Source organism: Andrographis paniculata, unplaced genomic scaffold, assembly GCF_009805555.1.
Source record: "Andrographis paniculata isolate CXL003 unplaced genomic scaffold, ASM980555v1 Contig15END, whole genome shotgun sequence".
In the NCBI taxonomy this organism is placed as follows: domain Eukaryota; kingdom Viridiplantae; phylum Streptophyta; class Magnoliopsida; order Lamiales; family Acanthaceae; genus Andrographis; species Andrographis paniculata.
In genome coordinates this window covers 2,975,508-2,992,912 of record NW_026137435.1, presented here as the reverse complement: position 1 = coordinate 2,992,912, position 17,405 = coordinate 2,975,508, and positions in this window count along the sequence as shown.

The following is a 17,405-nucleotide window of genomic DNA, read 5'->3' as shown; positions in this document are numbered from 1 at the left end:
CCATCTCGACATAGAAGATGAAAATTAAGAATTTTTTTCTTAAACTAAACTACAACAAATAACAAATAACGGAAGGTAATGCATGAAAATGAATATTACTAATGCTATATGATAAATGAGACCGTAATATAATAAAAATGAAAATGACGAGAATAAAGATGAAAAATAACAAATACTATGAATAACATTGTATTTTTTAAACTAATATTTTTTTTATTTTTATTTAATAATTTCAATAGTTTTTTTTTTTTTTTTTTTCTATCTACAAGTGTGCTTTATATAGTTTTATAGAATTGTATAAATAAATAAAAGAATTATTCTATAATTATCTCAAATTCATATAAATTCATAAATAATCAATCAAATATACTCCCTCCGTCCCGCAAGAATGTTGTGATTTGGTTTTTGCATTGTACTTAATATTAAAAATATTTTTATATTTGAAATATTTACTCAACAGATATCATTGTATATATAAGAGACTAATAAACATATTTTTGTTTTCTTTTCTTGAGTTGTACTACGTATTGATATCATAATTAATATTCAAAGATCAATACGCAAAAAGCCAATGACAATATTTTTGCAGGACAGAGGGAGTATAAAAATTCGTGTAAATCAATTAATAAAATTCACCTAAATCTGTATGGACTTTGTGGAATTAAAAAATTCTCATAAATCCATGAACTTTTTAACATCTAATAAATCATATCAAATTTTAAATAAATACACTCTCTAAATTTATTTTCGTTTCTTTTTGCGTAAAAAAATATCACTTTTTTTTAAAATATTTTTTAACATAAAAATAATTTATTTTTACTTTTTTTTTAAAAAAAAACGTGTGCCAGATCAAATAGACAATTTTTTTTTTTTTTTTTTTTTTTTTTATTGATGGATAAAGTATTAAATAAAAAATACTACCTCCACGAAGAGATAGCAAATTGGCCCAACCTAGCCCAATTTTGAACACATTATGTTTGAGTTTGGCCTTATTTCAATTTGGATCCAATGTAAAATATGAAAAATGAGAGTTTAACCACTAAACTATCTCATTTCTATTCAAATTTAATTTCTTAATATTTTATAAAAAATTTTAATTTAAAATAGGTAAAATAGCATAAAATTTTCTTATGATTAATATAAAACCTACTCGTAATTTCTAAAATATTACACAGTCAGTCCCTCCCTTCAAAAGTTGAGTGACGGTGTTAATATTTTAGTTGTCGGGACTATTATTATATGCTTAATAGATTTTTTACTTACTATTTTACAAAATTATTTCTTCTATCATACATACACATAGATACATACATACAGTTTGACCATTCTCCTCACCCCACACTACCCGGCACCACCCTTTCTTCCCCTTCCCACTGCCTCTGCCGCCGGAATCCTCCGCACTCTCAAAATTGACAGCCTCCACCTCTTCCCCAACTCCGCCACAAACGCCCTTTTCATCCCTTCATTTGGATGTGTCTATGCTGAGACAGACAAGCGGCTTCTCCCAATTACTCCTCTTCCATAGAAATTAAGAATTCATAAATTATAAGTCGCCTTCCAAATAAAATGTTGATCAACACCACCAACCATTATCATCATCGTCATCGTCTCTCCGGCGAAATACATCCTCGCTTTGGAAAAAGAGTGCTGTAAGATTCAAGTTTTCGGCCGCGAACTCCCTCTCTGTCTCCACCTCGTCACTCAAGGTAATTCATTAATTAACCTCTCCACCTGACTGGTTTTGAGTGGTCGGAAAGTTTCAATCTTGTGATTAATACATAGTCATTTTGGGAGCTCTCGATAACAATTGAGTCATCCAGTCAACAGTTCTCTGCGACAATAATACGAATGGAGCCCAATCGAAGGAATTCCCAGACCAGACATCCAGCGAGGAGTTCATTCCAATTAAGAGATCGGCTTCGTCGGCAACTATGATACGGATTTCAGCAATAAAAGATGGGGATGGCAATTGGAATAACAACGAGATTTCTAGCTAGCTGGATCCAAAAAACTGAAATTTAATTGCGAATTAGGGTTTGAAACAAACGGCAATTTTATATCCAGATCCTTAATCATAGACTGGAAGAAGCGACGAGCCTCAAGAGAGAAGTAGAGGGTGAAGAAGATGAAAAAGTGAGGGTATTTTGCAATTTTATACCCAATTATATATAATTTTGTCATATCACTAGCGTGTGTCCGACAATCTCTGTCAACGGTTAAAGGAAATGATATTTTTTTGCAATATTTTTTAAATTACAAATAAATTTTATGATATTTTAAAAATCACAAGAAATTTTATGTTATTTTATCTTTAAAATATTTAATTTAAATAATTTGGGTTGAGTCAATCACTATCCGGCCTTTATAAGCCTAGGCCAGCACGGTTCATAAGTAGTGTCGGGTTAGTACGGCCCGGAAATTTTGGCTTATTATTTAGGCCTCAACATATATTTTTATTTTTTTTATGCGGATTCAAATTAGATTTATTTACTATGGCTATTTTTGCTAGCTCTACCTCTATGGTAAACAATAATTTTATAAGTTTTTGGCTAAGGATCATATGCTGATATTATACTTTAATTCAGCATTGCTAAATCTCATTATTAAATGGATAAAATTACATTTATAGTCTTTTATTAAGTAATATTAAATAAGATTAACGGCCGCGATTAACTTCAGCCGTGCTGATTTTTACAATTTCAGCATGATATCCATGTTGTAATATTTTGACACAAGATTTAATGGATATTACTAATATATTGGCATTGGATATAATTTATTAATTAAAAAATTATTTTTCCATTTTGAATGTATAGTTTAATTTAAATTTAAAAAATAATAATAATTGTGTAATAATAATAATAAAAATAGTAATAATTTTATAATAATGTAATTATTTATGATAATAAGACTATTGATTTGAAATAATAGTAAAATATTACTATCCATTTAGAATGGAAAAATTTTATTTTTATTTAAGCAACTTATCTATATATAATAAAAATGGAAAGGAGTATATTTTAAATTTGGTCCCCTAATAGTGTTAAATGAGAATATCGGTATTATGTTTATATTTTTATTCATCACACGTGAAATAGATTCAACATAATTATTTATTTAACACAGTATATTCCGTATTAAATAAAAATATATAGATGTATTGTATGAATACATTTTGTTTAGGGGTTTGGATTTTGAGTTGGAATTTGAATAGTAAAAATTTTGAATTTGAATAGTTGTATGATGTGATGTTTTGAATGTAAAATTAATTTTTAGTATAATATAACAAATGAAAAATAAGTATTTAATTTGATATTTTTTGAAAGAAAAAATGGGATGAATAGTATAAATCTAATCCCATCCCAAACAAACACACCTAGTAGTAAATTCAATTATTGATTGTATTGTCTTTGAGAATGACATGTCCTTATTGTTTATGTATTAATGTTTTTATTATATTAATAAAACACTTATATAGCACACTTCGTAGTAAAAAAAAAATAAAATAGTATAATCTATAATTGAATTCAAGACAATCAGTACATACATATAAATACAACATAACTATGTATATTATTTAACACATAATATATGCATTTTATTTATAAATTGTACTGACTTTCTTTTTACAAGAATCATGATACTTAATTTATTTTTCCCTTAACAGAAGTCATCACTTAGATACAGTGTTATTGTAGCCCAACTCCATTTTTGAAGTGGATTATTTTGTATATTTTAGTATTTTTAGAGTGTATTGTGTAATTTTATTTTGTTTTTTAGGTTGTATTGTATTAATTATTATATCAATACGTAGTAGAAATTAAGAGGAAATGATAAAAATACTTATAATTCAAATACAATGACATTTGTGCCGTAAATTATACAAATATAAAATATTTTTAATGTTAACTATAATGACATAAAAGACAAATTGTGTCATTGTTATGAGACCAAGGTAGTGTAATTTTACATTTTAAAAAGTGACATATAATTTTATTTTTTTTTAAAATAATAGTATATGATTTTATTTTTTAAAAAATAATACTATCTTCGTCCTATAAGAAAAGTACCATAGACTTTTTGCATGTTGATTTTTTAATATTAATTATTATATTAATACGTAGTATAAATCAAGAAACAAAATAGAAAAAATATATCTATTTGTCTCTTATAATATAAATGCAATGATATTTGTAGAGTAAATTATACAAATATAAAGATATTTTTAATATTAAAAACAATTAAGCAAAAGGAAAACGATACCCTTCTTATGGGATGAAGGTAGTTTATAAATTTATTTTTTAGAAAATGATACGTAATTTTTTTTTTTTTAAGTAATATGTACTTTTATTTTTGGTGATAATATATATAATATTTAAATAATAGATAAATTATATATTTTTGGGTGATAATGTAAAAATAAATTAAATTTTGGTGTAATTTATAAATATGAAAAGTTATATAAAATAATACTCCCTCCGTCCCAATGCAATAGTCTTGTTTACCATTTTTGTCCGTCCCAAAACAATAGTCTCATTTCCATAAATAATCATATCACTATAAAACTACCATTATTTTTTCATTATTATTATACAGTTACTACTACTTTCTACACTAATACATTCACAAGGGCAAAAAAATCTTTTACTCTTACTTTTTATCCACTACCAATATAATATTAATATTCCTTAAATCTCGTGACAAATACAACTCAGACTATAGTTCTGGGACGGAGGGAGTATAAAAGATGAATATATATGGAAGTTTATGGTGTGAGTAAAATTATTGTAGGTCAACTGCATTTTTATTGTAGCTATAGCCAAGATAGAGTACTGAGTTGGAGATGACATTAATCAAACCGGGTGTGGCAAACAAGACTCAAGGGTCGGAGACCTCATGGTAACGAATTTAACCCCACATCACCAGACCACGCTTACGGGACATGATTTCTATATTTTTTTTTCTTGTTTTTTTATGACGTGAGAATCCCATCTATTATTTTCGAGCTCGGTCTAAGTAAACTCTAACCTCATCTAATAGCTTGCAAACTTAGTAAAGTAAGTCACATAAGGTGAAACATATTCTGACAAACATGGCCTGAAGGCATCACATGAGGCATCATGATGTCATATTTTTTTTTGGCAGCTAGATCTTTTCCATTGTATTTTTTTTTTTTGTTGAAATTAGAAATAAAATACCGCACAAACTATAACTGGAGTTTTATATCTTTTCTATTGTGTATATTCGAAGTTGGTGTGACCATAAATATGAATTAATACTTAAAAATGAGGCGTATACTTTATAAGCTAGCTTGTAGATATTATGTTATGTCGTGACCTAATTTTAGATAATAGGTTACTCAACCTGAATTTTAAAATGATTTAGGATATCTTAACTAAAACCTCAAACTTTTCAAGTCGAACATGTTCATATTTTTGGATTGTGTTTGAAATTGACACTTCTACTGATATAAGAATAGGACAAGAAATGAATTGGTGATGAAATGATCTGGTCGAATTGTTTTATATAGTCATTGATAAATAAGATATTTGTTGAACCACATAAAAATATATACCTAACAATATATATTTTGTTGAACCGAGCAATTCAACTATGTTGAATATTCATAATTTATGGCCATATTTGAATTGTAATATGTTACTCTCTATATCTTTTTTATCCATCAAATAAATTAATTAGCTTTATATTAAATTTTATTTTTAAATTTGCAATGAGATAGTAATATACTAAAACATTATTCAGTAGTATGCCCCAAATCCAACAACATTATTTTTATTTGCATCCAATAATATGCAATTTGTCACTTTCCTCCAATAAAGAAACATTAAAGATTAAAAATACAAATAACATTAAATATTAAAAATACAAATATTTTTCTTATGATAAAAGAAAAAATCCTATCTAACAAATTATTTTGTAACTAATAATTATACATAATTTCTAATGTTGTTGTTCTTTTACAACAACAATATTCGATTAGTTGTCCCAGCGCGACTACTATTTCCGATATGCTCTTTCCAATTGACAATATATTCTCTAACTAGGCAATCCATTGGGCGTCTTGATCTTAATCCAAGATCTCGATGGATATACCTATTCACACTAGCCCTTCGAGCGAGTACAATTGATCTCGCATCGAGCTGTTTTTATTTTTATTTTGTTATATCTTTTATTATATTTGGAGTACTTCACTGAGCCATTTATGAAGCTTGATTCGAGACCGGAAATGAATTTCAACAAATCAAGACACATTATTGACAAACTGGTTAGAATTTCTTTATCTTCTCGAAGAAGTTGTACAACATCATCACTCTTTCTTGTTAAATAATAAAAAGGACTAGAAAAAATTCAATGTTTTGGATTTCAAAATATTATTGTAGCGGTAACGATGGGTTTACTACTTCGTTGGGATATATTTATAATTGAAATTTTGGATTAGAAATTAATGTCATTAATTATACTTTTATATATATATATATATTTGTGGATAATTGGTAACTACAATTGTAAATTAGTAAAAAAAAATAAATGGAGTTATATCACTTGAAAAAAAAAAAAAAAAGTTAAAAATTTTAATAATTATGGATACTATTTAAGTAATTTAGTCAAATTTTAAATGATTCTCTATATAAAATATAGTAATATTAATATAAATTTTTTCAATTACCTAAAAATATTACTGTGCAAATAATTACGTTACTATTTACAAAATTGGTAACTAAAATTGTAAATTGGTAAGAAAAAATGGATGCAATTATATCACTTGAAAAAAAAAAAAAACATGGAAACTTAAAATTTGTAATAATTTCATATAGCATTCAAGTGATTTAGTCAAACTTTAAATGATTATCCGCATCAAATATGATAAAATATTAATTTTATTTGAAAAATATAATTTTGATTACCTAAAAAAATATATTTTTTACCAATAATTATGTTACTCTTGAAAGATATACATATAACATACAAATTTTATTTTAAAAAAAATTATAATATTAAGAAAAAGGGAGAAAAAAATAAATAGAGAACATATTCAACGAACAATGAAGGAAATATTAAAATATAAAATTTATTCACCCAACCTATTTTGGACCGATTTCTCATAAATATCATATATATAAAAAAAACAATATACTATATTTTAGCACAAATATATATAATATATATATTTTATTCATCCATAAAAATCAATAATTTAATACAAAATATTATTTTTTATATAATAGATACATTTATCATATTTAATATAAAAGAAAATATATTTATTCAAAAATACAAAATGAGCAAACATCCTTAAATAGAAGAAATGAAATTACTAATCAAAGATGCAACAATTCAACATATTTGCCTTTGAATGGCAACTTGTAGCTAATGGCTTATAGGAGAGTATTCAAAATACAAATTACAACTCATGACCATACGAAGGATATATGTTTGCGTTAATGGATGCATGAATGACGAACAAATGTTGACCTTCATATAGATTAGTACGGGGCGTATTTTCTTTACGCGTAAGTAATTAATGATTTTTTTTTCAATTAAAAATCATAATTGTGATATAATTAATTTTATTTAAAATTTTATTGATAAAAAGTATTCATTAAACTATTATATTAAAAAATATATATTAAGGGTGTGTTTTTCTTTTTAAAAAAAATACGTTTCTCCTAAAAAATTAATATATTACGCATATTAGTAAAAATATACTTTTATTTATAATTTAATTATTGTTTTTTTGTTTGTTTTTACCTTTCTTAATAGTAACAATAATAATAATTAATTATAACAAATAAAAATAAAAAAAGAAAGGGCTAGAAACTATAGTAAAAATTTTAAACTTTAAAAACCTCCGGATACATCACAGGTTGAATGTGCCCGGAGAAACGCGGGTTGGTAGGTGTACACTTCAAAATTTAACCAGGCCGGCCCAAGCAGGAGCCCCAGTTCCGGGGGATACGGTTCATAAGAAGGCCCAGATCAGTAAGGCCCGTGGTCAACGGCTAAACAGATAAAGCATGATTTGAAACTAAGAAGAGGTTGGAGAAAAATAAGGAATAAGAGTCTTACCCGAACAAGATTAGGGAAATAAAAGAAAAAGGAGGTTGAGGACGCCATTCATGAATTCATCTTCTTCTACATTAATTTTTTCTATGCAATTTTAATTTCCTGCATTATTTTCAGACTTCTACAGTTTTTTTCCCGTTAATTCCAATTTAATTTTTTCAGCATTCATTTCAATTTTGCCTACTTTTTTCGTTAATCTTCCGGTTATCGCGAGATAGCCCAGATCCTTTCTTGAGGAGGCCGAGGAACCCTACGATTAAATCAATTCCGACAGACTTTTCCGATTAAGCTGTCGGTGACGATTTTTTTACGACAATAGTTTGGCACGCCTGGTGGGACACCGACGTCTCGCGAATTTTGCATGCAACTTCGAAAAAAGAAGCTAAAGCCGCCGACATTTATACAGATGTCAAATAATAAGAAAACAGTCGGCGATTCATCATCGCATCCCGCGGAGGAGGCAGCTCCACGGGATGCAACCTCCGCCGCGGTCGAAGGACTTGATCCCATCATCAGCCTCCCGGCCAGTGTGCTCCGTGAACAAATTCGTGGGGAAATTCAATCGTCTCTCCACGAATCTGCTTTGAAGATATCTAAATATATCACAGATGTGCTCAAGCCCGCCATACGAATAGAATTGCGCTACTCCGGGAGGAGGAACTTCGAAAAGGCAAGGCTCCCATGATTGGTTCCAATCCGCCCGAGTCCTGGCCGAATCCCGTCCTCTCAACTAATTTTGAGACAGCGTCTCAAGCGCTCAGTTATGGTCACATCACGATCCTTGGTAAGAACAAGTCTCGAGAGCCTCCGGCTACTATCCGAAGGTTCGGAGAGTCCAGCACGGTGACAGGGAAGACTTTAGCCGGGCCATCCCAGGCAGGAGGGTTTGGCATGACTTTCGGGTTAGTACCGTCTGCCCCGAGTTGGCACCCGAGTTTTTCGTCGACAGGGGCGTCGTTGAACGTACCACCTCCCGCTCCAACCCCTCAGAGATATCCAACGGCTGGGTAGGGAACCGGCAACTCTTGGGGGGCAGGGTTGTCCGCAACCCCAGTGCCTTCGTTTGCCCCAGCCTCTTCGGGGACAGCCTGGGGATTATGAGGGACTGCCTCGGCCGCACCCTATTGCGCTGGGGGGCAGGCCAGTACCATAGAAGGGCCATTTGCTGCCGGTTCCGGGACACAACAAAATTTTGAATTTGCTACCCAGGCAACCTTCGGCAATTTCCCGGCACAGCAGGCACCAGCAATAAGGGAAAACATGGAAGCGCTTAGATTTCGCCTCCCACCACGGGAACCGATCCTCCAGGCTCCTCCGCAGCCGGTGATCAGGAATCCGCTGCCCATCCAAGCACCTCCGGAATAGCCTGGGGGTAGGTGGAAGTGATGCCACCACTCCTGAATCCTCAGGCAATCGAAAATGCTATACGGAGGATTTGTGGAGATCCTATCTGCTTACCGGCCATGCCTCATTACCAACTCCCTTTTCCAGGATATATCCCTTTGGATCATCATTTACCTCGCAACGCTCGAATCCCCGATTCGCATTATTCTCAGGGGAAGATACCCGCTCTATGATCGAGCACATTAGCCGATTTACGGCTCAATGCGGAGGAGAATACGGGAATCACGACTGGTACAAACTCCAACTCTTCTCTTTGTCTCTTACAGGACCAGTATTTTCCTGGTATACCTCGTTGCCTCCGAATTCTATTCGCACTTGTGCAGATATTGAAAGAGCCTTCCACGAGCGATTTTACAGCCCACTCCCAGAAGTAACCGTCTCGGACTTGACCAACTTACGACAATGGGGGGACGAATCCTTTGAAAAGTTCTTGGAGCATTTCAGAAGGTCGGAAACTAGGTGACAGGTCCGTATACCAGATAATCAGGTGGTGAACATGGCTATCGATAACATGACTCATCAGTTACGGGACAAAGTCACCCTCTAAGAGTATCATGATTTCCGGAAGTTGACATCCAAGGCTGTAAAGGCTGAACAAATCGTAAGGGAGGCCCAGGTGGTTCGAAATTAGAAGTTTCGAGGGGCAAATCATTGTGTTTTCACTGAAGAAGAGGCAGTCGAGGAGGCCGAAGAAGGAGATGAGGCCTTCCTGGCCGAGATAACACAAGGAAAGGTATACGTATGTCCAGCCCTTAAGCCACCTCGACGGAAAGACACCAACCCGAAGGTATCATATTCTTTCGATATCGCAAAGACCGAACAAATCTTCGAACACTTACTAAAGGATAACCAGTTTCGCCTTAAGGAGGGTCATAAGATGCCATCCGAAGAGGAACTGAATGGGAAATCATTTTGCAAGTGGCACGGAGTATATGGTCACCAAATTAGCAACTGTATTGCTTTCCGAAATGCGGTTCAGAAGGCAATCAAAGAAGGCCGCCTTAAGCTGGCCGAAAAACCTGACATGAAGATAGACATAGAGCTGTTCCCCGCGCCGATAAACATTGTCGGAATACATCCAGCCAGGTCCAAAAAGGAAAAATCGGGGTTTGGAACATATGGTAGGGGAACAGGCCCTAAAAAACCAGTGTTTGAAAGGCTTGGGAGGTCGATCAAACCTCCGAGAAGAAGTTCAGTGTGGGACAGACTTTCCCCCACGAATACGGTCGCAGAGGTAAGCTTCGAAAAATAAGGGGAAGTTTGGCGAGTAACATCGGTGGACCAAGTGGTAATCACGCTCCATCAAACCCAACTTCCAGGGAAAATCCCAAATGACGGAAGCTGGGCAAGGAATCGGAAGGAGTGGTCGAACCAACCCCCTACCAGAACCCATAAACGGAGGGCGCAGCGACAACGCCTGGCTGCTCGTCTGGAACAGCAGGCTGGGGGGCAGCAAATTGTCTACCAAGAAGATGGAGTTAACAAGCAGCAACACCAAAAATCTGAAAGGGTTAACACCGAAAGATTGAATCCTGACCATCAGGACCTACGTCATCACATCTAGGCTCGGAGGGAATGGAGACCGAAAGGAGTTCTCTCAAGGGTCGAATTTCCCAAGAAAATGAATTTTACGGTAACACTCGGGGGGAATCAGATTCCTAAAGACGAACAAAAGATCAACGCCCTCACATGTGACGAGGCCTCGGAGGTCACCTTAGATATTATCTTCGGTGATGAAGATCTTGAACAATATGAGGGTAATCTCGAGGTTAGGACGGTGGGAGTATTACCTCGGGAATATGAAGCGCCTTCATCCTAGCCTGATTTCTTCCAGGGAGACATCTTATTGGAAGAGACCGGCCCGCTATATTGGGCAGAACAAGAGCTGAACATTCCGGAAAGAATCCCGGACCCAGTGATTTTCCAGAAATTATCCGACGAGAATACACATCACCTTAAACCGCTATTCCTTACTGTTCATCTTGAAGGAAATCAGTCAGCAAAGTCCTGGTCGATGGGGGAGCATCAGTTAATATCATGACCCTATCCACTTTGAGGAAAATAGGGAAAAATAGAAATTATTTAGTCCCAACATCCTTGTGGACGACCGACTTCACTGAGAATGCACATACAGCCGTAGGCGTTTTAGTGGCAAAAGTGATGGTCGAAACTAGGACGGATCAGATGGCCTTCTTTGTCGTCGAAGGAAAGGCAACCTACTCGGCTATTCTTGGGAGGGATTGGATTCATACCACTCAATGCGTTCCGTTGACCCTCCACCAGAAGGTCATGTTCTGGAATGGGAATCAAGTCGAGACGGTAGAAGCCGAAACTGATCCTATTATGGAAGTACATTCCGCGGAAGCCGTATATTATTCTCCTGAAGTTTACCCGCTATCAATGATATTGGAGGACGCTGGGATATGGAAGGAGTGTAACTTAACCATAAAAGGATTCAAAATTAGAATAGAGGCCGACGAACGGCTTGACGGCGCAGACAGTTGTCATGTCTAACGACCTAATTGTACACGATTTGGAGGCAAGGGCAGGCAGGTCTTGTTGTCCATTCATACAAAAGGCGACCTTGCCGCCCCACTACCCGACAAACAGGCAGGAACGGCTCCAGGACTGCCTGGGTACGATCGGAATGAAGAAGACGTTCAGCTGCCAATCCAGAGAGCTGCTCCACCTTTCGAAGCTCAAGATCCTCTGGAAGAGGTTAACTTAGGGAGCGATTCAGCGCCTCAGATGACGCGGATCAGCGTCCTACTAGACGGCGACGCAAAAGAACAAATGGATACTCTGATCCGCGAATTCAGAGACTGCTTCGCATGGGACTACCATGAGATGCCGGGGTTATCAAGAAGTCTGGTGGAGCACCGACTGCCCATTAAGGCTTCGTGCCAGCCGCACAAGCAGGCCCCTTGGCGCTTCAACCCGAAATTGCTGCCGAAGGTAAAAGAAGAGGTCAAAAAACTTCTTAAAGCTAATTTTATTCGAACGTGCAGGTATCCAGAGTGGATCTCTAATATCGTTCCCATACTGAAGAAGAATGGGAAGATCCGCATTTGCATCGACTTCCGGAATCTCAACCTAGCGACACCAAAAGACGAATACGTGATACCAATTGCTGACATGCTCGTAGATTCCACGGCGGGATATGAGGTCCTATCCTTCATGGATGGATACTCAGGATACAATCAAATATATCTGGCTGAGGAGGATACCCATAAAACAGCCTTCCGTTGCCCCGGAGCAATCGGAATCTTCGAATGGATAGTTATGCCTTTCGGCTTGAAGAATGCTGAAGCGACCTACCAGAGAACGATGAATGCAATTTTTCACGATCTGATCGGTGCTAGCATGGAAGTATACATAGAAGACGTGGTCATGAAATCCCGAGCCTTTGACCACTACCTATTAGACCTTCGCAAAGCCTTCACACGAATGAGACAGCATGACCTCAAGATGAACCCGGCAAAATGCGCCTTCGGAGTACAGGCAGGAAATTTTTTAGGATTCTTGGTGCATCAGAGGGGTATCGAGGTTGATAAAAACAAGGCTAAGGCTGTCCAAGACCTCGGACCTCCCCGCAACATCAGGGAACTGCAAAGCTTGATGGGGAAGGTCAATTTTTTAAGAAGATTCATCGCCAACGCGGCTGGGAGGGTGAAGGCCTTCTCTACGTTATTGTGCGGGAAGAAACACGCAATCGCATAGGGAAATGCCCAGCAGGAAGCCCTAGACCATATCAAGCAGGCGGTAACATCTCCGTCAATGTTAATGCCGCCGATCCTTGGAAGGGGGCTGAAACTGTATATAGCCGCAACGGACGATACGACAGACTGTCTTTTGGCCCAGGACGATAACGAAGGTCGAGAACATGTTGTTTATTATCTTAGTAAGACCTTAAATGAGGCCGAAACTCGTTATTGAGGTGTTGAAAAACTTTGGTTATCCTTATATAATGCCTGTACAAAATTAGAATATTATCTGCTGCCAGTTGAAACTAAGGTCATATGCGAAGTTGATCTTCTTCGCTGTTTAATAAACAGGCCAATCCTTCGAGGCCATTTGGTTAAATGGGCGCTAAAGTTAGCGTCGTTTTCATTAACGTATCAACCTCTCAAGGCCATCAAAGGACAGGCCATTGCCAATTTTTTAGCCGAACATCCGGGGATGGTTCAGGCCACAGCCAAAGATTATGTAGGCTTAGAACCCTAGATGGTGGCTTTTGACGGATCCAGTACTGCTGGGGCGGCTGGAGCAGACGTGATAATTCACAGCCCAGAGGGCGGAGTATGGCGCTTCGCGCATCAACTTCCGTAGGGTATCACGAATAATCAAGCCGAATATGAAGCGTTATTTATGGCGTTGTGTTTCCTTGTCGCCTGGAAGGTCAGAAAGGTCGTTATCCGAGGGGATTCCCAGTTAGTCATCCGACAAGCCCTTAAAGAATTCAAATGCAAGGATCCACAACTCCAAATCCTTCACCACGAAGTCCATAGTCTCCTACAGCAGCTTACAGACGTAGTATTAGAGGATATACCACAAGATGAGAATGCAGAGGCAAATGATCTGGCACAATGGGCTTCCGGTTTTAAAAGGGGCACGCGCCTCAAGGATTTGAATGTTTACATATCTCCGCGCCAGATTCAGACTGGCGAACCCCTTAACTGGAAGGGTTGGTAGACCCTGGGAAAGCCGCTCCAAAAGCCGTGCGATATCAACTCCTGAAATACACCCAAATTAATAGGGAGTTGTACTGACGAAGGTTGGACGGGACGCTAGCATGCTGTCTAGGGCACGAAGAAGCATTGAAGGTTATGGCAGAGGTCCACAAAAGCATTAGAGGCGCACACAGGGCCGGACTTGCAATGAGGTGGACAATACTCCGTTATGGCTATTTTTGGCTACGGATCTCGCAAGACTGCGTGAATTACACACGTGGATGTCCAGCGTGTCAGCGTCACGGACCACTTCAAAAAATTCCCGCTGAAGAACTTCATTCGATAGTTAAGCCATGGCCTTTCCAGGGTTGGGCGATGGATGTAATTGGGAAGGTCTATCCCTCATCATCTAAGGGACATTCATTTATTCTCGTAGCGACCGATTACTTTACAAAATGCGCGGAGGCCGTACCCCTTGCCAAGGTACAACAGGGCCATACCGTACGCTTCATTAAAATGAATATTATTCACAGATTCGGCATATCAAGGTACCGCATTTACGGGTACGAAGGTCAAGGTGTTCGTAGCCCAATATGGGATCCAATTGCTCCATTCTTCTCCTTACTACCCCCAAGCTAACGGGCAGGCCGAGGCAACGAACAAGGTGCTAATTTCAATCATAAAAAAGGCTTTAGAGGATAATCCGAGAGGCTGGCACGATGCATTGGAAGAAGCACTATGGGCGTACAGGAACGCCAAATCCTCGGTAACCGGCAACACCCCATACCTGTAACTTATGGACATGACGCCGTGCTCCCGCTGGAAATTACGGTGCCGTCACTCCAAATTTTTCAAATGAAAGGACTCTCAATGGAAGAAAACAATCAAGCACTGTTTCAAGAGCTCGATGCCTTACCCGAGGAGAGGTTACAAGCACTCGAGCACACACAACATCAGAAAAAGAGAGCAGAGCGTGCTTTCCATAAACATGTTAAGCCTCAAGCCTTCCAAGAGGGGGATATGGTTTGGAAGGTTATCCTCTCGGTGGGGCCAAAAGATCCAAAATTTAGAAAATGGTCACCCACATGGGAGGGACCGTTCATCGTAACTGCCAAAACAACCGGAGCTGCTTACAGGTTGATGGAACCCGAGGAAAAGAGTCGAGCACATTCGTCAATGGAAAATATCTCAAGCGATTCTATCCGTCCCTTTGGGATTTGGAATAAGAGATGTCTCCATAATCAGAAGATGGTTAGTTCACAAACAGGACAAGGGTAACCTGGATTAAGCTACTATTAAAGCTAGGCCGACACGGGCACTGCAGTCATAGCTACTAAAACGATTCCCTCCGTCACTTACAGACCATCACAAAAGGAACCAAAAACAGAAAGGGAGGGAGTGACTCAAGTCAAAGCTACATGGGCCCAGAACAAGTTATTGGTCCACGGGAGAGTTGTTTGAACTTGCTTCATGCGTGAAATGAACATCTACAAGCCCAATACTAACGGCGGACGTACCTGCGGCCGATGGATTGGACGCCGTCTCGGCAACGCACAGATCTCCAGTCACAGCAACCAGCATAGGAGGGAGACGGCTGACAAACTATGAAGTTCTAGGGCGTGAGGAAGTCCATAAGGCCATCACGCTAGGCCACGCCAAATCCAGTTCCTCTAGCCCCCGTTCAGCCCGTTGGAGATTCTTCTCGAAAATAAGTTTTTTGCCACGGAGTCCAGATAGGGGTTCATCCAAAGCCCTCGCCCGATCGTACATCCTCATCCTTCGGGCTGACCTGGAAGCAAGACTCGCAGCCACCCGCGCCGATTCTGGTGGGATCTCCCTCAGACGCTCCTCGATCCTGCTCAATTCGGCGCGCAAAGCTTTTTGTTCAACGTGGAGACCCTTTATATATGCTAGTTCATCCTCAGCGTGTTGTTTCTCGTCCAGAAAGCTCTGAGCACAAGCCGTTTTTTCCATTTCCAGGGCCGCCAATTCTTTGAGTTTGTTGTCATTCGTATCGCAAACACCCTGTAACATCTTCAGACGTCCGGAAGTTTCGCCCAGGCGGTCCGCAAATTCCTATAGTTGCTTACGACGAGGCAGGCCCAGCGACAAAGAAGTAGCTGCAGTCAAAAGAGATGCCTGCAGGGTGTCCAAAACAACCGAATCCTCCAGCAAAGCAGACTGATACCCATTTAAGGGATCCGGATTTAGATCTTCGAAGTTGACAAGGGCGGAGGCATCGGTAGCAAGGCTTTAGGAGAAGTATGCCTCTACGTCGGCAGGAACCACTTTTGAGGCCAAAAGAACCACTTTCAAGGCCAAATGAGACGTCTTGACACGCTCAAGCCTGGCCGAGGCAGGAGAACAAGCCCGGGCCGAATAAACTGCTCCCCCAGGAGTTGTAGTTCCATGCGAAACCTGTGTTCATTTACCAAGTTAGAAGCCATTTCCAAGAGCTAATCAGTATCAACTTTTAGACATTTACCCGAAAGGACGATGGAGGGGAGACAGATCGCTCAGCTGACTTAGCGACGGTTTCAGAGCCTATTCCTGCACGAAGAACCTGCCAAGGAGGGTCATCAGAATGCCTCCTCTACATTAATACGAAATGAGGGAAGGATGAAGCATACCTGATCAGGAGACGTTCATGAAGGCGAGTCTGCAGTCGGAGCAACAGAGGACACGGGCGCGGCTTTCTTGGGAGGAATCTGCGAAAGACCAACAACCATAAGGCTTTTGTTTTCTCAAAAGGGAAACTCATTTTTGAAATACCTGAAGGGGTGGCGATGGAGCTGGCCGTTTGGCAGGGCGCTTTGGCCGCAACTTAGGCGCGGCCGGCTTGGATATCAGCCTTCGGAAATGGCGAGTGTCCGAAAGTGGCGCGGATGGGGCACCCGTCACCAGAGGCGTACCTGTGATCGAAAGAAAAGGGATCGGTCACGACCCGTCTTCGGGTTATGCGGTAGCGAATAAGTAGAATACCTATGGCCGAAGATATGAACACTTCCTCCACCTCCTCAGAAACAACGGTAGACGATTCTTCACCACCCGAACACTATAAAAAAACTAACCTTTTTGTAATGGAAATTAGGAACGGAATTTATTATGTCCTTATTAGTAATGGAATTAAGGACTGAATTAGAGAAATGATCATCTTTTACCGATTGGCAACGGAATTTAGGAATGGAATAAAATTCGTCCTTAATAGAGATGAAAAATAGGGATAAAAAAAAATCTATCCTAATT